This window comes from Anomaloglossus baeobatrachus, chromosome 4 (genome assembly GCF_048569485.1).
Source record: "Anomaloglossus baeobatrachus isolate aAnoBae1 chromosome 4, aAnoBae1.hap1, whole genome shotgun sequence".
NCBI lineage: Eukaryota > Metazoa > Chordata > Amphibia > Anura > Aromobatidae > Anomaloglossus > Anomaloglossus baeobatrachus.
The window spans coordinates 232,121,141-232,129,988 of NC_134356.1; positions in this window are offsets into that span (position 1 = coordinate 232,121,141).

Consider the following 8,848-nt stretch of genomic DNA (forward strand, 5'->3'; position numbering starts at 1 on the left):
GGCTCACATGATATTACCACACTGCCCACAGGAGTAATAGGCTTCAGTGTGCTGCCACCAGGCTCACATGATATTACCACACTGCCCACAGGAGTAATAGGCTTCAGTGTGCTGCCACCAGGCTCACATGATATTACCACACTGCCCACAGGAGTAATAGGCTTCTGTGTGCTGCCACCAGGGCTCACATGATATTACCACACTGCCCACAGGAGTAATAGGCTTCTGTGTGCTGCCACCAGGCTCACATGATATTACCACACTGCCCACAGGAGTAATAGGCTTCTGTGTGCTGCCACCAGGCTCACATGATATTACCACACTGCCCACAGGAGTAATAGGCTTCTGTGTGCTGCCACCAGGCTCACATGATATTACCACACTGCCCACAGGAGTAATAGGCTTCTGTGTGCTGCCACCAGGCTCACATGATATTACCACACTGCCCACAGGAGTAATAGGCTTCTGTGTGCTGCCACCAGGCTCACATGATATTACACACTGCCCACAGGAGTAATAGGCTTCTGTGTGCTGCCACCAGGCTCACATGATATTACCACACTGCCCACAGGAGTAATAGGCTTCTGTGTGCTGCCACCAGGCTCACATGATATTACCACACTGCCCACAGGAGTAATAGGCTTCTGTGTGCTGCCACCAGGCTCACATGATATTACCACACTGCCCACAGGAGTAATAGGCTTCCATGTGCTGCCACCAGGCTCACATGATATTACCACTACTGCCCACAGGAGTAATAGGCTTCAGTGTGCTGCCACCAGGCTCACATGATATTACCACACTGCCCACAGGGAGTAATAGGCTTCAGTGTGCTGCCACCAGGCTCACATGATATTACCACACTGCCCACAGGAGTAATAGGCTTCTGTGGTGCTGCCACCAGGCTCACATGATATTACCACACTGCCCACAGGAGTAATAGGCTTCTGTGTGCTGCCACCAGGCTCACATGATATTACCACACTGCCCACAGGAGTAATAGGCTTCTGTGTGCTGCCACCAGGCTCACATGATATTACCACACTGCCCACAGGAGTAATAGGCTTCTGTGTGCTTGCCGACCAGGCTCACATGATAATTACCACACTGCCCACAGGAGTAATAGGCTTCTGTGTGCTGCCACCAGGCTCACATGATATTACCACACTGCCCACAGGAGTAATAGGCTTCTGTGTGCTGCCACCAGGCTTCACATGATATTACCACACTGCCCACAGGAGTAATAGGCTTCTGTTGCTGCACCCAGGCTCACATGATATTACCACACTGCCCACAGGAGTAATAGGCTTCTGTGTGCTGCCACCAGGCTCACATGATATTACCACACTGCCCACAGGAGTAATAGGCTTCTGTGTGCTGCCACCAGGCTCACATGATATTACCACACTGCCCACAGGAGTAATAGGCTTCTGTGTGCTGCCACCAGGCTCACATGATATTACCACACCTGCCCACAGGAGTAATAGGCTTCTGTGTGCTGCCCACCAGGCTCACATGATATTACCACACTGCCCACAGGAGTAATAGGCTTCTGTGTGCTGCCACCAGGCTCACATGATATTACCACACTGCCCACAGGAGTAATAGGCTTCTGTGTGCTGCCACCAGGCTCACATGATATTACCACACTGCCCACAGGAGTAATAGGCTTCTGTGTGCTGCCACCAGGCTCACATGATATTACCACACTGCCCACAGGAGTAATAGGCTTCTGTGTGCTGCCACCAGGCTCACATGATATTACCACACTGCCCACAGGAGTAATAGGCTTCTGTGTGCTGCCACCAGGCTCACATGATATTACCACACTGCCCACAGGAGTAATAGGCTTCTGTGTGCTGCCACCAGGCTCACATGATATTACCACACTGCCCACAGGAGTAATAGGCTTCTGTGTGCTGCCACCAGGCTCACATGATATTACCACACTGCCCACAGGAGTAATAGGCTTCTGTGTGCTGCCACCAGGCTCACATGATATTACCACACTGCCCACAGGAGTAATAGGCTTCAGTGTGCTGCCACCAGGCTCACATGATATTACCACACTGCCCACAGGAGTAATAGGCTTCCTGTGTGCTGCACCAGGCTCACATGATATTACCACACTGCCCACAGGAGTAATAGGCTTCTGTGTGCTGCCACCAGGCTCACATGATATTACCACACTGCCCACAGGAGTAATAGGCTTCTGTGTGCTGCCACCAGGCTCACATGATATTACACACTGCCCACAGGAGTAATAGGCTTCATGTGCTGCCACCAGGCTCACATGATATTACCACACTGCCCACAGGAGTAATAGGCTTCCTGTGTGCTGCCACCAGGCTCACATGATATTACCACACTGCCCACAGGAGTAATAGGCTTCTGTGTGCTGCCACCAGGCTCACATGATATTACCACACTGCCCACAGGAGTAATAGGCTTCTGTGTGCTGCCACCAGGCTCACATGATATTACCACACTGCCCACAGGAGTAATAGGCTTCTGTGTGCTGCCACCAGGCTCACATGATATTACCACACTGCCCACAGGAGTAATAGGCTTCTGTGTGCTGCCACCAGGCTCACATGATATTACCACACTGCCCACAGGAGTAATAGGCTTCCATGTGCTGCCACCAGGCTCACATGATATTACCACACTGCCCACAGGAGTAATAGGCTTCATGTGCTGCCACCAGGCTCACATGATATTACCACACTGCCCACAGGAGTAATAGGCTTCAGTGTGCTGCCACCAGGCTCACATGATATTACCACACTGCCCACAGGAGTAATAGGCTTCTGTGTGCTGCCACCAGGCTCACATGATATTACCACACTGCCCACAGGAGTAATAGGCTTCTGTGTGCTGCCACCAGGCTCACATGATATTACCACACTGCCCACAGGAGTAATAGGCTTCTGTGTGCTGCCACCAGGCTCACATGATATTACCACACTGCCCACAGGAGTAATAGGCTTCTGTGTGCTGCCACCAGGCTCACATGATATTACCACACTGCCCACAGGAGTAATAGGCTTCTGTGTGCTGCCACCAGGCTCACATGATATTACCACACTGCCCACAGGAGTAATAGGCTTCCAGTGTGCTGCCACCAGGCTCACATGATATTACCACACTGCCCACAGGAGTAATAGGCTTCCAGTGTGCTGCCACCAGGCTCACATGATATTACCACACTGCCCACAGGAGTAATAGGCTTCTGTGTGCTGCCACCAGGCTCACATGATATTACCACACTGCCACAGGAGTAATAGGCTTCTGTGTGCTGCCACCAGGCTCACATGATATTACCACACTGCCCACAGGAGTAATAGGCTTCTGTGTGCTGCCACCAGGCTCACATGATATTACCACACTGCCCACAGGAGTAATAGGCTTCTGTGTGCTGCCACCAGGCTCACATGATATTACCACACTGCCCACAGGAGTAATAGGCTTCCAGTGTGCTGCCACCAGGCTCACATGATATTACCACACTGCCCACAGGAGTAATAGGCTTCCATGTGCTGCACCAGGCTCACATGATATTACCACACTGCCCACAGGAGTAATAGGCTTCAGTGTGCTGCCACCAGGCTCACATGATATTACCACACTGCCCACAGGAGTAATAGGCTTCTGTGTGCTGCCACCAGGCTCACATGATATTACCACACTGCCCACAGGAAGGAGTAATAGGCTTCTGTGTGCTGCCACCAGGCTCACATGATATTACCACACTGCCCACAGGAGTAATAGGCTTCTGTGTGCTGCCACCAGGCTCACATGATATTACCACACTGCCCACAGGAGTAATATGCTTCTGTGTGCTGCCACCAGGCTCACATGATATTACCACACTGCCCACAGGAGTAATAGGCTTCTGTGTGCTGCCACCAGGCTCACATGATATTACCACACTGCCCACAGGAGTAATAGGCTTCTGTGTGCTGCCACCAGGCTCACATGATATTACCATACTGCCCACAAGGAGTAATAGGCTTCCATGTGCTGCCACCAGGCTCACATGATATTACCACACTGCCCACAGGAGTAATAGGCTTCCATGTGCTGCCACCAGGCTCACATGATATTACCACACTGCCCACAGGAGTAATAGGCTTCTGTGTGCTGCCACCAGGCTCACATGATATTACCACACTGCCCACAGGAGTAATAGGCTTCTGTGTGCTGCCACCAGGCTCACATGATATTACCACACTGCCCACAGGAGTAATAGGCTTCCATGTGCTGCCACCAGGCTCACATGATATTACCACACTGCCCACAGGAGTAATAGGCTTCCATGTGCTGCCACCAGGCTCACATGATATTACCACACTGCCCACAGGAGTAATAGGCTTCAGTGTGCTGCCACCAGGCTCACATGATATTACCACACTGCCCACAGGAGTAATAGGCTTCTGTGTGCTGCCACCAGGCTCACATGATATTACCACACTGCCCACAGGAGTAATAGGCTTCTGTGTGCTGCCACCAGGCTCACATGATATTACCACACTGCCCACAGGAGTAATAGGCTTCTGTGTGCTGCCACCAGGCTCACATGATATTACCACACTGCCCACAGGAGTAATAGGCTTCTGTGTGCTGCCACCAGGCTCACATGATATTACCACACTGTCCCACAGGAGTAATAGGCTTCCTGTGTGCTGCCACCAGGCTCACATGATATTACCACACTGCCCACAGGAGTAATAGGCTTCCATGTGCTGCCACCAGGCTCACATGATATTACCACACTGCCCACAGGAGTAATAGGCTTCCATGTGCTGCCACCAGGCTCACATGATATTACCACACTGCCCACAGGAGTAATAGGCTTCAGTGTGCTGCCACCAGGCTCACATGATATTACCACACTGCCCACAGGAGTAATAGGCTTCTGTGTGCTGCCACCAGGCTCACATGATATTACCACACTGCCCACAGGAGTAATAGGCTTCTGTGTGCTGCCACCAGGCTCACATGATATTACCACACTGCCCACAGGAGTAATAGGCTTCTGTGTGCTGCCACCAGGCTCACATGATATTACCACACTGCCCACAGGAGTAATATGCTTCTGTGTGCTGCCACCAGGCTCACATGATATTAGCACACTGCCCACAGGAGTAATAGGCTTCTGTGTGCTGCCACCAGGCTCACATGATATTACCACACTGCCCACAGGAGTAATAGGCTTCTGTGTGCTGCCACCCAGGCTCACATGATATTACCATACTGCCCACAGGAGTAATAGGCTTCCCTGTGCTGCCACCAGGCTCACATGATATTACCACACTGCCACAGGAGTAATAGGCTTCCATGTGCAGCCACAAGGCTCACATGATATTACCACACTGCCCACAGGAGTAATAGGCTTCTGTGTGCTGCCACCAGGCTCACATGATATTAACCACACTGCCCACAGGAGTAATAGGCTTCTGTGTGCTGCCACCAGGCTCACATGATATTACCACACTGCCCACAGGAGTAATAGGCTTCTGTGTGCTGCCACCAGGCTCACATGATATTACCACACTGCCCACAGGAGTAATAGGCTTCTGTGTGCTGCCACCAGGCTCACATGATATTACCACACTGCCCACAGGAGTAATAGGCTTCTGTGTGCTGCCACCAGGCTCACATGATATTACCACACTGCCCACAGGAGTAATAGGCTTCCATGTGCTGCCACCAGGCTCACATGATATTACCACACTGCCCACAGGAGTAATAGGCTTCCATGTGCTGCCACCAGGCTCACATGATATTACCACACTGCCCACAGGAGTAATAGGCTTCAGTGTGCTGCCACCAGGCTCACATGATATTACCACACTGCCCACAGGAGTAATAGGCTTCTGTGTGCTGCCACCAGGCTCACATGATATTACCACACTGCCCACAGGAGTAATAGGCTTCTGTGTGCTGCCACCAGGCTCACATGATATTACCACACTGCCCACAGGAGTAATAGGCTTCTGTGTGCTGCCACCAGGCTCACATGATATTACCACACTGCCCACAGGAGTAATAGGCTTCTGTGTGCTGCCACCAGGCTCACATGATATTACCACACTGCCCACAGGAGTAATAGGCTTCTGTGTGCTGCCACCAGGCTCACATGATATTACCATACTGCCCACAGGAGTAATAGGCTTCCCTGTGCTGCCACCAGGCTCACATGATATTACCACACTGCCCACAGGAGTAATAGGCTTCCATGTGCTGCCACCAGGCTCACATGATATTACCACACTGCCCACAGGAGTAATAGGCTTCTGTGTGCTGCCACCAGGCTCACATGATATTACCACACTGCCCACAGGAGTAATAGGCTTCTGTGTGCTGCCACCAGGCTCACATGATATTACCACACTGCCCACAGGAGTAATAGGCTTCTGTGTGCTGCCACCAGGCTCACATGATATTACCACACTGCCCACAGGAGTAATAGGCTTCTGTGTGCTGCCACCAGGCTCACATGATATTACCACACTGCCCACAGGAGTAATAGGCTTCCATGTGCTGCCACCAGGCTCACATGATATTACCACACTGCCCACAGGAGTAATAGGCTTCCGTGTGCTGCCACCAGGCTCACATGATATTACCACACTGCCCACAGGAGTAATAGGCTTCTGCGTGCTGCCACCAGGCTCACATGATATTACCACACTGCCCACAGGAGTAATAGGCTTCTGTGTGCTGCCACCAGGCTCACATGATATTACCACACTGCCCACAGGAGTAATAGGCTTCTGTGTGCTGCCACCAGGCTCACATGATATTACCACACTGCCCACAGGAGTAATAGGCTTCTGTGTGCTGCCACCATGCTCACATGATATTACCACACTGCCCACAGGAGTAATAGGCTTCATGTGCTGCCACCAGGCTCACATGATATTACCACACTGCCCACAGGAGTAATAGGCTTCCATGTGCTGCCACCAGGCTCACATGATATTACCACACTGCCCACAGGAGTAATAGGCTTCCAGTGTGCTGCCACCAGGCTCACATGATATTACCACACTGCCCACAGGAGTAATAGGCTTCTGTGTGCTGCCACCAGGCTCACATGATATTACCACACTGCCCACAGGAGTAATAGGCTTCTGTGTGCTGCCACCAGGCTCACATGATATTACCACACTGCCCACAGGAGTAATAGCTTCTGTGTGCTGCCACCAGGCTCACATGATATTACCACACTGCCCACAGGAGTAATAGGCTTCTGTGTGCTGCCACCAGGCTCACATGATATTACCACACTGCCCACAGGAGTAATAGGCTTCTGTGTGCTGCCACCAGGCTCACATGATATTACCATACTGCCCACAGGAGTAATAGGCTTCCATGTGCTGCCACCAGGCTCACATGATATTACCACACTGCCCACAGGAGTAATAGGCTTCCATGTGCTGCCACCAGGCTCACATGATATTACCACACTGCCCACAGGAGTAATAGGCTTCTGTGTGCTGCCACCAGGCTCACATGATATTACCACACTGCCCACAGGAGTAATAGGCTTCTGTGTGCTGCCACCAGGCTCACATGATATTACCACACTGCCCACAGGAGTAATAGGCTTCTGTGTGCTGCCACCAGGCTCACATGATATTACCACACTGCCCACAGGAGTAATAGGCTTCTGTGTGCTGCCACCAGGCTCACATGATATTACCACACTGCCCACAGGAGTAATAGGCTTCTGTGTGCTGCCACCAGGCTAACATGATATTACCACACTGCCCACAGGAGTAATAGGCTTCCATGTGCTGCCACCAGGCTCACATGATATTACCACACTGCCCACAGGAGTAATAGGCTTCCATGTGCTGCCACCAGGCTCACATGATATTACCACACTGCCCACAGGAGTAATAGGCTTCAGTGTGCTGCCACCAGGCTCACATGATACTACCATACTGCCCACAGGAGTAATAGGCTTCTGTGTGCTGCCACCAGGCTCACATGATATTACCACACTGCCCACAGGAGTAATATGCTTCTGTGTGCTGCCACCAGGCTCACATGATATTACCACACTGCCCACAGGAGTAATAGGCCTTCTGTGTGCTGCCACCAGGCTCACATGATATTACCACACTGCCCACAGGAGTAATAGGCTTCTGTGTGCTGCCACCAGGCTCACATGATATTACCATACTGCCCACAGGAGTAATAGGCTTCCATGTGCTGCCACCAGGCTCACATGATATTACCACACTGCCCACAGGAGTAATAGGCTTCAGTGTGCTGCCACCAGGCTCACATGATATTACCACACTGCCCACAGGAGTAATAGGCTTCTGTGTGCTGCCACCAGGCTCACATGATATTACCACACTGCCCACAGGAGTAATAGGCTTCAGTGTGCTGCCACCAGGCTCACATGATATTACCACACTGCCCACAGGAGTAATAGGCTTCTGTGTGCTGCCACCAGGCTCACATGATATTACCACACTGCCCACAGGAGTAATAGGCTTCTGTGTGCTGCCACCAGGCTCACATGATATTACCACACTGCCCACAGGAGTAATAGGCTTCTGTGTGCTGCCACCAGGCTAACATGATATTACCACACTGCCCACAGGAGTAATAGGCTTCCATGTGCTGCCACCAGGCTCACATGATATTACCACACTGCCCACAGGAGTAATAGGCTTCCATGTGCTGCCACCAGGCTCACATGATATTACCACACTGCCCACAGGAGTAATAGGCTTCTGTGTGCTGCCACCAGGCTCACATGATATTACCACACTGCCCACAGGGAGTAATAGGCTTCTGTGTGCTGCCACCAGGCTCACATGAT